The sequence below is a fragment of the Eschrichtius robustus genome, chromosome 9 (genome assembly GCF_028021215.1).
Source record: "Eschrichtius robustus isolate mEscRob2 chromosome 9, mEscRob2.pri, whole genome shotgun sequence".
NCBI classification, from domain to species: Eukaryota; Metazoa; Chordata; class Mammalia; order Artiodactyla; family Eschrichtiidae; genus Eschrichtius; species Eschrichtius robustus.
Genome location: NC_090832.1, coordinates 12,286,944 through 12,301,319, shown reverse-complemented (window position 1 = coordinate 12,301,319; position 14,376 = coordinate 12,286,944). Strand labels below are relative to the sequence as shown.

At 42.7% G+C, this 14,376-nt stretch overlaps 1 protein-coding gene across 3 annotated transcripts in view; it reads left to right on the top strand.

The window, feature by feature from the left end:
- SCAF8 (SR-related CTD associated factor 8) overlaps positions 1 to 14,376 on the top strand; it is a 185,738-nt gene that overhangs the window by 129,447 nt on the left and 41,915 nt on the right. Inside the window, exon 21 of one of the 3 annotated variants that reach the window (XM_068551745.1) lies at positions 4,560 to 5,672. The exons of the other annotated variants lie outside the window; for them this stretch is intronic. The gene's annotated coding sequence lies outside the window, so the exon portion shown is untranslated. Of the gene's footprint in view, positions 1 to 4,559; positions 5,673 to 14,376 lie in introns of those variants that run through there. 3 annotated transcript variants of the gene reach the window in all.

Here is a 14,376-nt window from a genome sequence, read left to right as displayed (position 1 = left end):
AGCGTTAGCTAGATTCCCAGCCTTTGTGTGCCCATGGGCAAGTGGGAAACCTCTGAGCTTCAGATTTCTAATGTTTAAGAGGAGAATTTTGTGCCCTGCAATTCCCAAGGTCTGTTTTAGCACTAATGTATATGACCCTGCTTTCTATTATGTTGGAATTACATAGCTTCTTTGGGGAATCCAAAAATGGGTATGCACCGTACATGTGTAGGCGGGACGCAGGAAACAAAACGTGATCTCCATTTAACAGAGGAGACCTGGGTATCCCCCATCGTAGAAAGGAACTTCCGTAATAGGAAATCGTTCCCTTTCTTTTGTTTTAATTACTCTTACACCTGATTCTTGGGAAGACCTGACTTCATACTGTTCTCATCTAGTGGGACATGGCTCCACACATTTGAAGTAGGTTTTTGTAGAACAATAAAACATTTAGCAAATTCTGTTAGAACATGTCTGCACACACTGCTACTTTTAGATCTGTGCCAGCCGTCCTGCTCCCATATGGGCTGACCAAGCGGATCAGCTGGCCGAGGCAGATGGGGGCCTGGCATCCATGAATAACTCTGGCACCTTCCCTTCAGCGTGGCAAGGCAGGCTGGCTGAGGCTTGGATCTGAAAGCCTTTTGAAAGGACCTGGTTTTTCTTGGTATTGCTCTATCTCCTCCCTATTTAGCCCACTGGTGGTTAATCCAATAGCATCAGTGCCGGGACAGATCATACCCAGGGTAGGTTTTCTTTCCCCTGGCTTCACACGCCTCCTCCTTTTGTGGAGGACAGGAGACAGGGTGGTGTATTCCGGTCCGTCAGCTTGGCCGATCGCTGGCTACTCTGATGAGACTTTTCCTGGGGCAAGAAATGAAGGTTAATGATAAAGGGCTCAGAGCCTCTCTGTAGATTTTGTCTCTTTCTCAACAGTAATGTAGAAGTGATTCTTTAAGCTGTAGGTAATTTTCAGTCGCTAATAGGTTATTTGGAAATCAGATCACATTTACTGAAGGAGGAAGAATGGGAAAGAGACCACAGAAGCCTCTATGCTGTGACTGACGTTAACCTAATACCTGTTTCTCCCTGCTGTTGGTTCACCTGTGGTCATTCCTGCCTATCCTGATTCCCTCCTCCTTCTGTGGCCCTGCGTTCACGGAAGCCTGGCCACTGGTTCTAGAGCCAGGTTTCCACGGGTAAGAAAGGGTGTGGCTGCTTTGGAAGCAGCTGGACCTCCCCTGCAGTGCTGGTCCCTGCCAGCCCCTCAGCAGCCGTGTGGCCCACGGGTCCCTGTATGGGGTGACCATTCTTGTGTGTGTAGCTCAGGGATGTGCGAGGAAAGGCAGATAATTTGGGCGTGAGGCACACTTAACCTGAAAGCCAGTCTCAGCCGCTTTCTAGCTGCGTCGTCTTTCCCAGGTTATTTAACCTCTTTGAGCATCATTTTCTCATATGCAACGTGAAGTTAATGAATCTGTCTGCTTGGCAGGGCTGTTTGCGTAGGTTAAGTGAGACGTGTACGTCAGTGACCTGGAACCTGTGGGACCCCCCAGTGAGTTACAGCTGGATGAGGGGCCTCCCAAGTCAATTCGCCTTCATTGTGCCCATTTTATAAAAGAATAACTGCATTTCAAAATTAAGGACAGTTGCAGCAAATGCTTCATTTATGGCAACTTGAGCTGCAGAAAACTGGTTCTAGAACTTTTACAATTACCTTCCAGGTATTACTTCTACCTCCGGGCACGGCTACCTCTCAGTTTACTTAAAAAAAGTTTTTTCGTACCATGTTCTCATTGAAAAATGCCGTGTTTGGCCTCCTACTCGTCATTTGCTATGAAATGATAGCCCATATCATGGGCAGTTATGCAGCGCACTGATCACTGCTAACAAAGAGTGATCCCTGAAGAAGCGAGAACGCTCTTCACAAAACCTCTCTAGTTAAGGAGTTTGGAATAAGCCGTCCTGCCCACGGTGCCACTCGGTGGCAAGTCTCGGGGGGAGCGGCGGTGTCTGTCTTTGTGACTAGGCTGTAGACGCAGAAGCTCGTGTTGGATTCGCCATGTAAAGATGGGACTCCACAGCACGCGTAGACGCTTCTGCCCTGTGGTCCAGTGCGCACCGCAGCGGCGTAGCCGCGAAATGAGCTGGAGCTGGGGGACCGCAGCCGCCGTGGCTTTTGAGTCCTGGCTCTGCTCTTTGCTGGGTGCCTTGTAACACGGGGCAAGGCGTTTCCCCCAACCCAGCTTCTTTGTGGAGGTGGTTAGGTCTCGCTTGCAGGGTGTTCTTTATAAGACACTCAATATATGAGGGGTAAGAGTAGGAACAAAACAATGCAGAAGAGATGCATTATAGTAAGTAGTGGATTCATCGCTATTCAGTGTTACCAGCCAGAGGTGGCACCTAGAGGAGAAGGAGCTGGTCCTCCTTCTGCCCAGTGACTCAGTGACCCGCCTACCCATGTAATGCCAGGTAGGTCCCCTAACCCTCAAACCTTAGCCGCCTCTCATGTCAGCAGGGTCCCCATTATACGTTCACGCCAGAGAGTTCATACATGTGAAGGGGCTTTGAAAACTAAAGCGCTGTCCAAACGTGAGCTGTGCGACCGTCATCTCTGGCCCTCTGTACTGTTACTTGCACGAGAACTTGATGTTTCCGTCTTAATGTCCCCCTTCTCCAGTGACGGAGCGGTTTACTGTACACGCTCCTGTAGCGATTCCATCAGGCACTTAGGATATACGCTATCACAGCCCAGAAAGCCACGGTCGTAAAAATACTTGCCAGAATTCCATAATAAATTTTACTTACTGTTTGTTTATTTCGAGTTCATTTGTCAAGACAGCAATCTTTATTTCTCTTACTTGGCAACAAAGAAACCCAGAAATGTAGTCTGTGTTGATATACGTGCATGTGTTACTAGATCATTCTCGTGGATGATTCTCATTCCCCACCACACGATTTGAGTAAACTTGTGTCTTTTCCCTTTTGTTCCCCACTGTGGTCTCTATGCCTTTTATCCCACGAATGCTGGTTTACTCTGGACAGCAACCCTATTGTGTTACAGCAAATCTTATCCAGGTTTAAGAAAATGGCTCTGTCCTTTTAGCACTGTAGCTTATTTTCATTGTCGTTTTCTTTCTTGAGTAGCTTTTATGCCAGCATTTGAAGGATAAACTCATTAACAAAGCACTTAGAATAATCCAAGTAATAGACGATATCTTGGTGCCAGTTTCGTTTTGTGTGAATCATTCACACATTTCACAAAGTTGTGTCTCCCCTTATGCCAAAGCCACAGTAGAAAGATGAAAAAAATTATTAAGCTTTTTGTTGCCACACATGACAGCCATCATGCCTTAATATATTTATATACATATATAATATAATAATGACACAATATAGTAGTATGATATGATATAAATGGTTGTTTCAGCATCATCTAAGTTTTACCAGCCTCCGAAGCATAAAGATCAAATCAAAATTGCTGAAGTTTTTCAATTGTTGAAGCTTATCATTTTGTTACTAATGGGAACTAATGGCCCGAAATTTCCAAATATTGAACCTAATTCCTGGTTGTACCTATGACAGCTGTGAAAGTCACAGTAAACTTTACAGTCCCAATTCATTATCATTTTAACAAGGCATGGTGAGGTAGTTTGCATAGTGGTTAAACGCTTCAGTTTTAGGGTCACACTTCCCGTGTCTAGGTCCCATCTCTGCTTACCAGTTTGTATGTCTTTGTAAAGTTATTTGAAGTAATTACTTAAACTAGTCCAACTAGTTGGATCTTAGGGCGAGGTACTGTGCTCTTACAGATTGCGTCCATGTTGTTGTACTTATTAATGGATCTTTCAACTTTTACATAATTATTTCTTAATTGAAGGAAACCAGTAGCTACCCCAAATAAAGAGACAATTCTTAGATCTTAAGACACTAAAGTCTGTGGAAATATGTATTTTCAGAATTTTACCCCCATAGAGCTTAATGACATCATCATTTAAGAAGATCTTTATTGACTTCAGATGCTAATAGATATGTCGCGACTTCTCTGGTAGTTCAGCTGGTTCTCGTCACCAGTCTAAACTAGGATGGTAGGCACCCCAGGCGCAGGGGTTTTGTAAGCCTAACCATTGCCACAGTCGGAAATGGTTCTACCTGGGTGTGTTCTCTAAGGAGCCACGAAGGCAGGACCACATGGACCCATTAAAAGTTAGTCGGTGGCTTTCTTTTTAGACCTCATCCACTGAAGTCCTCAGTGTATACGTGAAGGAACCACGGCCCAGCAAGTTTAGGTGACGTTGTGAGTTACTGGCAGAATCTTGCCTGGAGCCTAGGCATGCTGACCTCCAAGACAGGGGTCTCTCCTGACCCATTCCCCCACGAGGAGAGCGATGAACACTCCGGTTCTTCCTGTTCCGCTGGAGGAAGACATGGCGTTTTAGAGCACAGAAATTCATCAAACATTGAAACATTTGCTGTTGTATTCACACCGTCTCATCTTTAGGAATTATCTTGGAAAAAAAAACTAGGAAAAGTTATTCCATTGACCAGTGATGACCAGTTATTGTTCCTTTTGTCAACAGGCAAGATGATGAATGAAGTTCGGGCAGCTTCCTGTGTCCCAGGCCTTGTAGACATAAATGAGACGTGCTTCAAAGTTCCAATGTGCATCACATCGGATCTTGTTTAAGGAAGCGTTAAAAGGAACCCGCCATTACCTATTGAAGGCTCTGTGCTCTCAGGCATTGTTTCTGATTGAATCCAGAGGTTGCAAGCATGCCTCCCTGTATTACCTGTTGGAGCAGGTTTAATTTTATAAATTTTAAACACAAACTCTATGAGTTTCTAGTCCATAATTGTTCTTTTTGAGGATCCACTCAGACGAACAGTATTGCATCTGTAAGAGATACACACTTCCACAGGACCAGCATTTTTTTTGGAACATAAATGGCAACAAACTCCAGCTGTAACATCATCCTGTACCAGTGATGAAAAGGACAGATTGCAAGGAAACCGTTCGGGGGGAAATGTCCTGTTGTGTTGCAACTACAGATTACTAGAACCATAGCTTTAGCAAATCGAGGCTTTTCTCCTTGAACATGACACGCATAAACTGTAGTTCTTGACTGGTGGCTTTAATCCGTCATTATTAGTCATCTCCTGGACAATCTCAAATGTTGAAAGCCTTCACCTTTCATTAAAAAAAAAGGAATGCAGCTTTGAGAAAATCCAGGTTCAATGTAGTCTTCCAAGTATCTCACTTCAGCCTTCGTGTCCTGGTCTTACAAACAGCGGGTACCTGGTGGCAGATGAGAAGCCTAGTGGGAGAGGAAGGAAGGGACAATGAGTGGGTATATCACATTGTATCGTCAACATACTTCATAAGTACGTTTCTTATTCGCTTCTTATTCAGGCAGAGATTGTAAACGTTTGTTGCAAGTATCCAGACCAGGATTTGTGTTTCAGAAATTATCAGTGTTCACAATACCTGCAGGGAAAAAAAACCAAACTCAAATATGAGCACTCTTTACACTTAAAAGAATATTTTTATCATTCTTTTATTTGTTTTGGCTCTGTCACAAATTAAAGTGCTTGGAATGCTGTAGTCTGTGGTCTCTTGACGTTTAATCAATGAGAACCTAACACTTGCACAGTATGCTGCCACTTGGGACATTCATAATAAAAAATGAAACGAATTTTGGTTGATAGTCATTTATTTTGCTTTGTAGCTTAGCGCATCTTTCATGGTTCACCTGTGCCTATCAGCCAAGCGATTTGTATGGCCATATATCTAGACATAGAGATATATACATAGTTAAGGCCTTTCACAGTCTCTCATCGAATCACTGTCGTTTTCTATATTTTAACAACTACTCTTTATTTGTTGAATGCATTTCGATTATGCATTCTACAACACGGATTAAAAATAATTCTTGAGGATTCTGCCTTGGCTTTCTTCAGTTTCTGATCATACCATATTTTCTATTAGATTCGTTATAATATCATTATAATATATTTTGATATTTTCTATTAAATAAGTAGAAAATTGGAGAAGGCTGTGGGCAATCTGGCTCCAGCTATGGGCTTTTCAATCACATCTTTCTTGTTTGATTCTGCCCCGTGTGTTGTGTGTTGGAGTATATTTTTATGTATTCCACAATATTGTCCTAAGAAATTAAAAAACTCCAAAGAAACCCAACACGTGAGCCTGTGTAGAAAACGTAGACCTTGCTTGACACTTTTACTACATTTGATATGGAAATAAGAAAAGAGCCCTTTCCCTCTATTCTTTTGTAACTAAACCTGCAATTGGCAGATACACCACTCATCCAGCTCCCAGCTCCCACCCCACTGGCATCCCCCAAAAAAGGAACAGCATGGATTTTGGGGTCAACATAGACATTCTAGTACATCTATGAGCAAATGACTTTGGAACTCTTCAATTAGGGGAAAGAAAACCTAATAGGAGGTTCTGAGTTCTTTTCAGTGGGTGGGTGGCAGGAGAAAGAATAGAATAGTGAACAAACTTAACAATAGGATCAGTCCTTTAGACTGAGTTGTGTACAGTGTTAGCACTTAGCCGGAGGTGCGTTTCTGTGATCAGGTGTACATCCAGGGCCCATCTGTTAGAAGAGTAGTCTTTTTAAAATCCCAAGGCACCATAATAAGGGCAGAGGTTGATGCTTTTGTTCCCTGGATGAATTCCCTTTTCCAAAGCCTCTGCTACCTTCTCTCTGCCTGAGCATCTGGACAAGCTCTCTTTGTGAAGCAGCATGAATATTTAACAGTCCACACTCCATCCCTGCCTTCAGCCTGTGGCAAAGGAAAGCTTTCAAAAGTCACCATTCTCTAGGGACTTAAAACATTTTGAACTGGATTTAAAGACAGTATTAGGTGACTCTGACAAACTGAAGCTATTTGGTATTTACACAATTAGAAAGAATCCTTGATGTGGGTTGTTTGGTTTTATACTTGAATTCTAATACTGAGATCTCATTTAAATGAGATGGGTGGTCTTAAGCAATGTCTTTGTGGTTAATAAATTCTTCAGAGAGGAAAAAGAAAACAACCTAAACATCTGTTTCATAATGGTCCCCGCGTAGGAATTACACATAGATGACCACTTATATTCAAAGCAATTTGTGTTTTAAATGATTGAAGAACATAAGTAGTTAAAATGTTTGAGTTTGATTGTTTAGAAGAAAGTCTCTTTACGTTCATTTTAGTAATTTTCCTAAATTTGCTCTTTCCGCATCCATTTGTTAAAATTGGGGAATATTCCACACTTCTGTGGATGGCATCAAATCACATCCTTTTTATGGCTGGGCTTTCCTTCAGGGGACTGCTTCAAGATTACCAGGAAAGGATCCTGGCACAGTGTTTAGACTGGGGCATATTTACTGTTTTATAGATACTTACTTCACCCTTCAGCATCTGTGAGAAATGTTATGTTTACTTCTCTTATTTCTTCTGAGGTATACATCTCTTTCAAAACATTTTCTAAAATATCATAGAAAAAGACTCTACCCATGGGCTATCAGGAAATGAGATGAAATTCCCTGGCAGTCCAGTGGTTAGGACTCTGGGCTTTCACTGCTGAGGGTTCAGGTTCGATGCCTGGTCGGAGAGCTAAGATCCCACAAGCCATGCGCTGCAGCCAAAAAAAAAAAGGAAATAAAATGAAGCTCATTTTCACATTCTTTTATTATTGCAAAAATAAATTATTTTTTAATCCAAAAATATACAAACAAATCAAATATAGACAGTTTAGGAAAGAAAATTGTAAACTAGAAAAAAAATATATATATGTTATTATCTAAACTCTTTATATACAGGCCCAAGTACAATACTCAGTTATATTTTTCTAAAAAGATATAACATTCATAATTTTTTATAAGAATAAATTTTTATAGTAAAATATATGAAATAAGACAAGTGAACTCAAAAGAAATTGAATAAAAAATTATTTTACAATAAAGACTATATTATAAGATGACCAAAGGAAAATGATAAAATAAAAAATCTGTTAAAGGTATTTGATAAAAAGTAAGGAAACACTAGAGTCATTCTCACTAACAAGGCAAGGATTTTCACTACCATAACATTCATAATATTAATACAAATTTTAAAATCCACCAAAGGATCTGCAGCCTAGAAATAAATGTGGCTTTCAGCTGGCTGAGATTAACAGCTTGCATGGCTAGGAAAGAACCTAACACACCTTTTATAATTTTGCCTGGATGATCATGGGTGAGAAAACTATTCTCGAGTAGAAGCAATTGCTATTCCAGAGATTAAAAAAAAAACTAGATGAAGACTGAGCCAAATTCTCATTTTATATCATCTTAAAGGATCCTCCTGAAAGAGTTGCATTAATATTTAAAAGTCTCCCTCACAATGTCAAGCAAACAAAGAGCCACAATAAACACACTCAGTGGGCACCTCCCTCCTTCTCACTGCATCATTCCTGTCCTTTCATTACTGACAGGAAAAAGAAAAATGCTAAGGAGGAAAGAAAGTCATTTTTGCCAGAAGTGTCCATGTTATCAAGAGTTTTACTTTGCCTGTGTAGACGTAAGCACATGTACACACTTGGCGGGCCTGGAGGCCATGGCAGAGCGACCCGGATCCACTGAGGTCACAGAGAAGCAAAACTTCCCAAGACGAGGCCTGGCCGGGGACTACCAGGAGACCCCAGGCAAGGAGAGGACATGCTGGGGTCCTGCCACTAGAGCTGGTGGGGAGATGCCTCCCCAGAACGTGGCCACCAGCACTAGAGATGGAGGCCCTCACCTGTGTGCCTAGGCCTGACCCCAGCTGAGGCGCTGACTCCTTCACACTATCTGACTCCAACCCCAAAGTTTGGCTTTTTACTAGAATGTTATACATTCGTCTCCAAATACCAATACTCCTTTGTGCGTCCAACGCATATTTATTTAGTGCTTACTAAATGCACAGGACTGGTTTCAGATCAGAGGTAAAGCAATGAATGAAAATGAGGATTGTGCACATCACTCAGATCTGCATGTTAGAAAGGAAGACGGGTGTGCATTGTGTATTAAACAGAAGCTGAATTCAAAAGAGGCTCACGTGGGCAGGTATCAACCAAGTTTCCCTAAAAATGACTAGTTTTTTATTAGCTCGTTTCCACTGTAGAAAAAAGAAAACAGTTCTTACAGTTTATCTTTTTGCTGTTTTCTAGCCAGTGATCAGTTTCTTGTTTATTTGGTTTTAAGAATCTTGGCATTATATTTACTTACAACAGTGAACCATCCCTAGTCAAAAGGATAATATTTCTAAGGACTTATCTGATTTCCGTGGCCTGGCAGCAAAGTTCCCTGGAGAGAGATTTTGCAAATAGGTTCTCTGATTGGACATTCCTCGCAACAGATCCTAAACAGGACCCCTCTTTTTTGAAATCCCTAAACTTTAGCAAAGAAACAAGTACCACCGTCCATGAATGTGGTCATTAAATTTGACAAAAGAAGTGACAGGTTTCAGCTGTAAGTGGATGGAGGGAAAAACTCAAACTGCTCTCAGGCACAGTGACTTTGGCTTTACAGAATGACTTTGAAAAACTATAAATAGAACAGGAGAAGCTATTTCTACTATTAAACCATTCGAATTCAGAGTTTCTTGAGAGATCTCTCATTTCCAAAATATATGTATATTTAATGGAAGAAGGACAGACTAAAATGAGAGGGTGGATGGAATACATGGAAAGTTATTCTTCGCCCTCATGTCTCCTTGAGCCATCTCAGCAGTACACAAACAACAAGGCTGGTCTTCCCAGATCCTTGTCACAGTAAACAGACGCATAGAAGTAGGTTGACTCAATGTTTTCAGTCTAGTTATAGCATGCTTAGGAAGATACTACTATTAAAGACAAAAGAGGAAAATAAAAACAATAGAAAACCAGTGAATTGTGGATTTCATTATCATTAGCTCCTATCTTTATCTGAGGTAGAAGGATGCATCAGATCTAAGTACAAGAATTTACCTAACTGGATTATAAGATTTGTGATGTGTAGGTTTGCTTTGGAAATCCAAGGATTTCCATTCAGTGACGAACACTATAGACCCCTGCAGGCAATACATGTTTCTTAAAACAAAGTATTAACTCTGATAAGTATAAGCATGACCACCACCAAATCAATTGCTAATTATCCTTTCTTGGACTTCAGCCAAGACATAAGCAGTAAAGTTTCATTCAACTAAAATTCTATTTACAGTCAAACTAAAAGCAGTAATTCCTCAGGATGCTTAACTGGACCATCAAAATTTTCGAACAGGTTCTGCAAGATGACATCAAAATAAACTCTTATTTCCTAGCATAGTAGGGGATTGAGGCTTTTCCAATGAACTCCTATTTTTAAGGAATTTGGATATATTTCTTATATGCACTAACACAAATGCCCTACTGGCTGTAACCCTACTGTCTTTGCCATTGCCAAAGGCCATCAGAAGGCTCCTTACCACTCTGGAGGCCATGGCAGTGCCAGCCACAGAGCCTGCTGTACTAAGGACTAGCTTCTAACATGAATAAACATGAACTAAAGAGTCACTTTCCTCCCAAGAACGAAGCAAAAAGGAACCCCAATTAAAAGAAGAGGTGTATATAGTGCATTTTTATTCAGCCCTTAACCATGGAGTCACTAAAAACCAGCATCCTATTGCAATCCTTGGTGCTTGCATTAAGTAAGTTTCTTCTCTTATCAAATTTGTTCCATTGCCTTTAAAGAAAACAGATTCCCTTATTCTGGTGTGTCTCCTCAGCTACTCTCAGCTCAGTCTTCAGTTTGCTACATTTTATTCTTTGCTTGAGTTGCACTTGGCTTGTTTGGCAAATACTTGCAGCTGAAGATGCTTCCGGGCGCTAACATGGTCGTTCCCAACCTTGTCTGCACATTAAAATCACCTGGGCAGCTTCAAAAAATACCTATGCCTGCATCTTTCCCAAGAGATTTTGATTTCTAGGGTGTGCCCTGGGTGCTGGGAGTTTTAAAAGCTCTCCAGGATATCCTCCTATGCAGAAGTTTGGGAACTGCTGAGGGAAGAAAGGAAAGGTTTGGTGAGCCTAAGCCTGAATCCTAGCCCTGCCTCCCGTTTGTTGTGTGATTTGGGGTAAGTTACTTCCCCTCTCCGAGCCCTGATTTCCTGTCTGTAGAGTAGAGATAATCATGCTGGCAATTTTCTCAACTGTATAGTGAAAATATCATGTACATTACATGATCAGTGACAGCGCGCGTGATGTGTTGGGCACAGGAAGTGGTGGCTGCGGTCATTTATCCCGAGGGTAAAATAATGTTTACTCCGTTCCAAAGACAAGGAAATGCACTGTGGGTGATTACGTGATGGGCTTAATGAAAGTGAAAATAGGTAGGGTGACAACCAGGCTTGCTGCCACATGGGATGCCTTTTTTTACCCCCTGACAATTGAATTGTTCATCTATTGCTAGCTTGTTGGAGAGAATGATACAACGTTATACTCAGAGATAAGGCTATTGTGTTTATCTGTTTTCCCAGGGTGGGTGACTCTACCCAGTTCTTTGTGAACAGGATCTGGATGGCAGATCAATCTGAGAAAAACTGGGAAGTGGATGCTTTTGAAAAGGCCAGTTTGACTCCATGGGTTTGGTGGGCACGTTCGCTGATCACAGCTGGCCCCGGCCAGGGACATCCCTGGGGACAGATGTGACGGGAAGTAACGGGGTGGGGCTGTCATTGTCTCCCCACACCGTGCCTGTCACCTCTTAGGTCCTGGTCACATTAGAATCTGACACCTGATTGTATTTTTTAATCTAAGGAATCTCTCTTCCACTCCCCAATCTTTATTTCTTGTTTTGCGTTCATCTCAAACAAACAAAAATTAACTTCATTGAGAAAGAAAGGAAGAACTATAAACACAGTGTCTATTGGGATGAGTGTGGTTCCTGCATGCAGACTCAGGGACCCGGGTTGGGTGGGGATAGACTTTCTATCTCATTTTGCCCAGTGTAGCCCTGGGGAGGTGGTCTTTTGTGGAGTGAAGAGGGGAGGTGAGTGGTGTACATTCCCTCCTGATAGAATCAGAGGAAGATCGAGTGTCAGAGCCCAAAGGAACCTGAACAATCACTTGAACCCCAGGGGTCCCTAACTGGAAACACTCGGAAAGTGTATGCAACATCTTAGGCAGGTGGAAATGTTTCTTTGACGGAGGCCGTGGCCTTTTCAGCAGATTTGCAAAGAGCTTGGTAACCCTCCAGTACGAACCGATTTTACTAATAAGGGAACTGAAACAAAGGAACCTGTTCATAAGCACATAGGCAGTCACAGTGGGGACAGAACTCAGGTGGCCGTGTTTTTCTCCCAGCTCCGCTCCCCAGGTTTCACAGCAAGTTTGAAGCATCATCTGTGGGTGGGGGGCGCTTAAGCCGCAGGTTCTGCTAATTCCCCATTTATCACAGCCCGAGTCAGCGCTAATGTGATACAGAATGAGGTTTCCACTTTCCTCTAAGCAGGGACGTTTCGTCCCAAAGGCACTAGGAAGAAGGCAGGGCTGTTGTAGCTGCCAAAAATCCTCCTTATTTTAACCTGCAGTGAAGATTCAGTCTGGCTCAGAGTTTTAGCAGGAATCGGGCCATAAATTGGGGAAAGTAGGTGTCTTAGTCCGTCAGGCTGCTGTAACACTGACTTTGACTGGGGGGCTTCTAAACAAGAGACACTTATTTCTCGCCGTTCAGGAGGCTGGGAAGCCCAAGATCAAGGCGCTGGCAGATTTGGTGTCTGGTGAGGGCCATCTTCTCTCTGAGCCCTCATGTGGAGGAAGGGGGGAGGCAGCTCCCTGGGGTCTCTCGTATAATCTCATTCGTAAGGGCTCCGCTCTCACAAACTAATCACCTCCCAAAGGCCTCCATCACACTGGGATTAGGTTTTTAATTTATGAATTTTGGGGGGACTTAAACACACGGTAAATAGCAGTAGGCAAAGGCCTCTAAGAGAAAGGATGCTTTGTATTTCCTTTTTCTTTCTTTAGCATAGTTTCGTTTTCACGAGGGCTCCTTAGCCAAACAGGTTTGGCAGGATGAAGGGATCTGACAACCGTCTGCAGGACTCTGTTAGACCCCGACACCAACAGGACCATCTAATTATTGTAAAACTATAATTAGAGAGAAAATGGTAGCACACAGGGCTCCCTTGTTGTGGTCTGAGCTGTAGGTGGAAGGATTTCGTGGGATCCACGGAGAGCTCCATGTAGAAAAGGCTTTGGTGGCACCCCTGCGCGCCCCCCAGGAGAGAGTGCGATCTAGTGGTTAGCAATTCAGGCTCTGGAGTCGATTTGGCCCGGATTGGAAAACCCCGGCTCCAACGCGCGTTAGCGCTTAACCTCATCTTCCTCTAAGCCTTCGCTTCCCGTCTGTCACATGGAGACAACTGTGCCTGCTTAACGGGACTGTTTCGAGGACAAATGGGAAAATGATTGAAAGTGGATTCTGGGTCTGACAGATCCCATCTGTTTACTCTGTTGAATGTATTCTGCATTGTGAAATTATATTGTCACTTTCATGTTATTTAAAAAATGAATGCTTTAACTGCACTGGGAAGGAATCAGTCCTGATTGTTCAAGTTTTAAGTTGATGATGAAAATAAGGAACTTTTGAATGACCACCTCCTGTTCACCTTTTATTTCAGCTGCTGTGTCATATGACCGACCTCAAACTTTTCCTGATTTGTTTTTTATATTTCCAAGTCAGAAAAGGGTACATTCTTGTTATAAGTGATTCTCACAAGCATAGAAATTTATAGAGTCAAAGATGACTAGTCCATATTTTTCTAAAACAGCTGCTAATAAACTTTCTAGGTAGATTGGTCTGGCTGAGCCCTCCATGTGGAAAAGCCTAGAAAATGCCTTTGATGTGCATTATTTTTACACACGCCTACTGACCTAGCCTCATCCTGGTTTTCTTGTGACAAACGTTTGAGGAGTTTTGCACTCCAGGAAATAGTATTTTTTTTTAAAATTTATTTATTTATTTACTTTTGGCAGTGTTGGGTCTTCGTTTCTGTGCGAGGGCTTTTCTCTAGTTGTGGCAAGCGGGGGCCACTCTTCATCGCGGTGCGCGGGCCTCTCCCTATCGCGGCCTCTCTTGTTGCGGAGCACAGGCTCCAGACGCGCAGGCTCAGTAATCGTGGCTCACGGGCCCAGTTGCTCCGCGGCATGTGGGATCTTCCCAGACCAGGGCTCGAACCCGTGTCCCCTGCATTGGCAGGCAGATTCTCAACCACTGCACCACCAGGGAAGCCCCCAGGAAATAGTATTTTGACAGGATTATTTCCTGCTTTAGAAAGTTTCATAGCTGCTCTAGTGGTGTTGAGCACAGGAGGCGGAGTTTGGCGGGAAAGGAAGACCCACGTCCCATG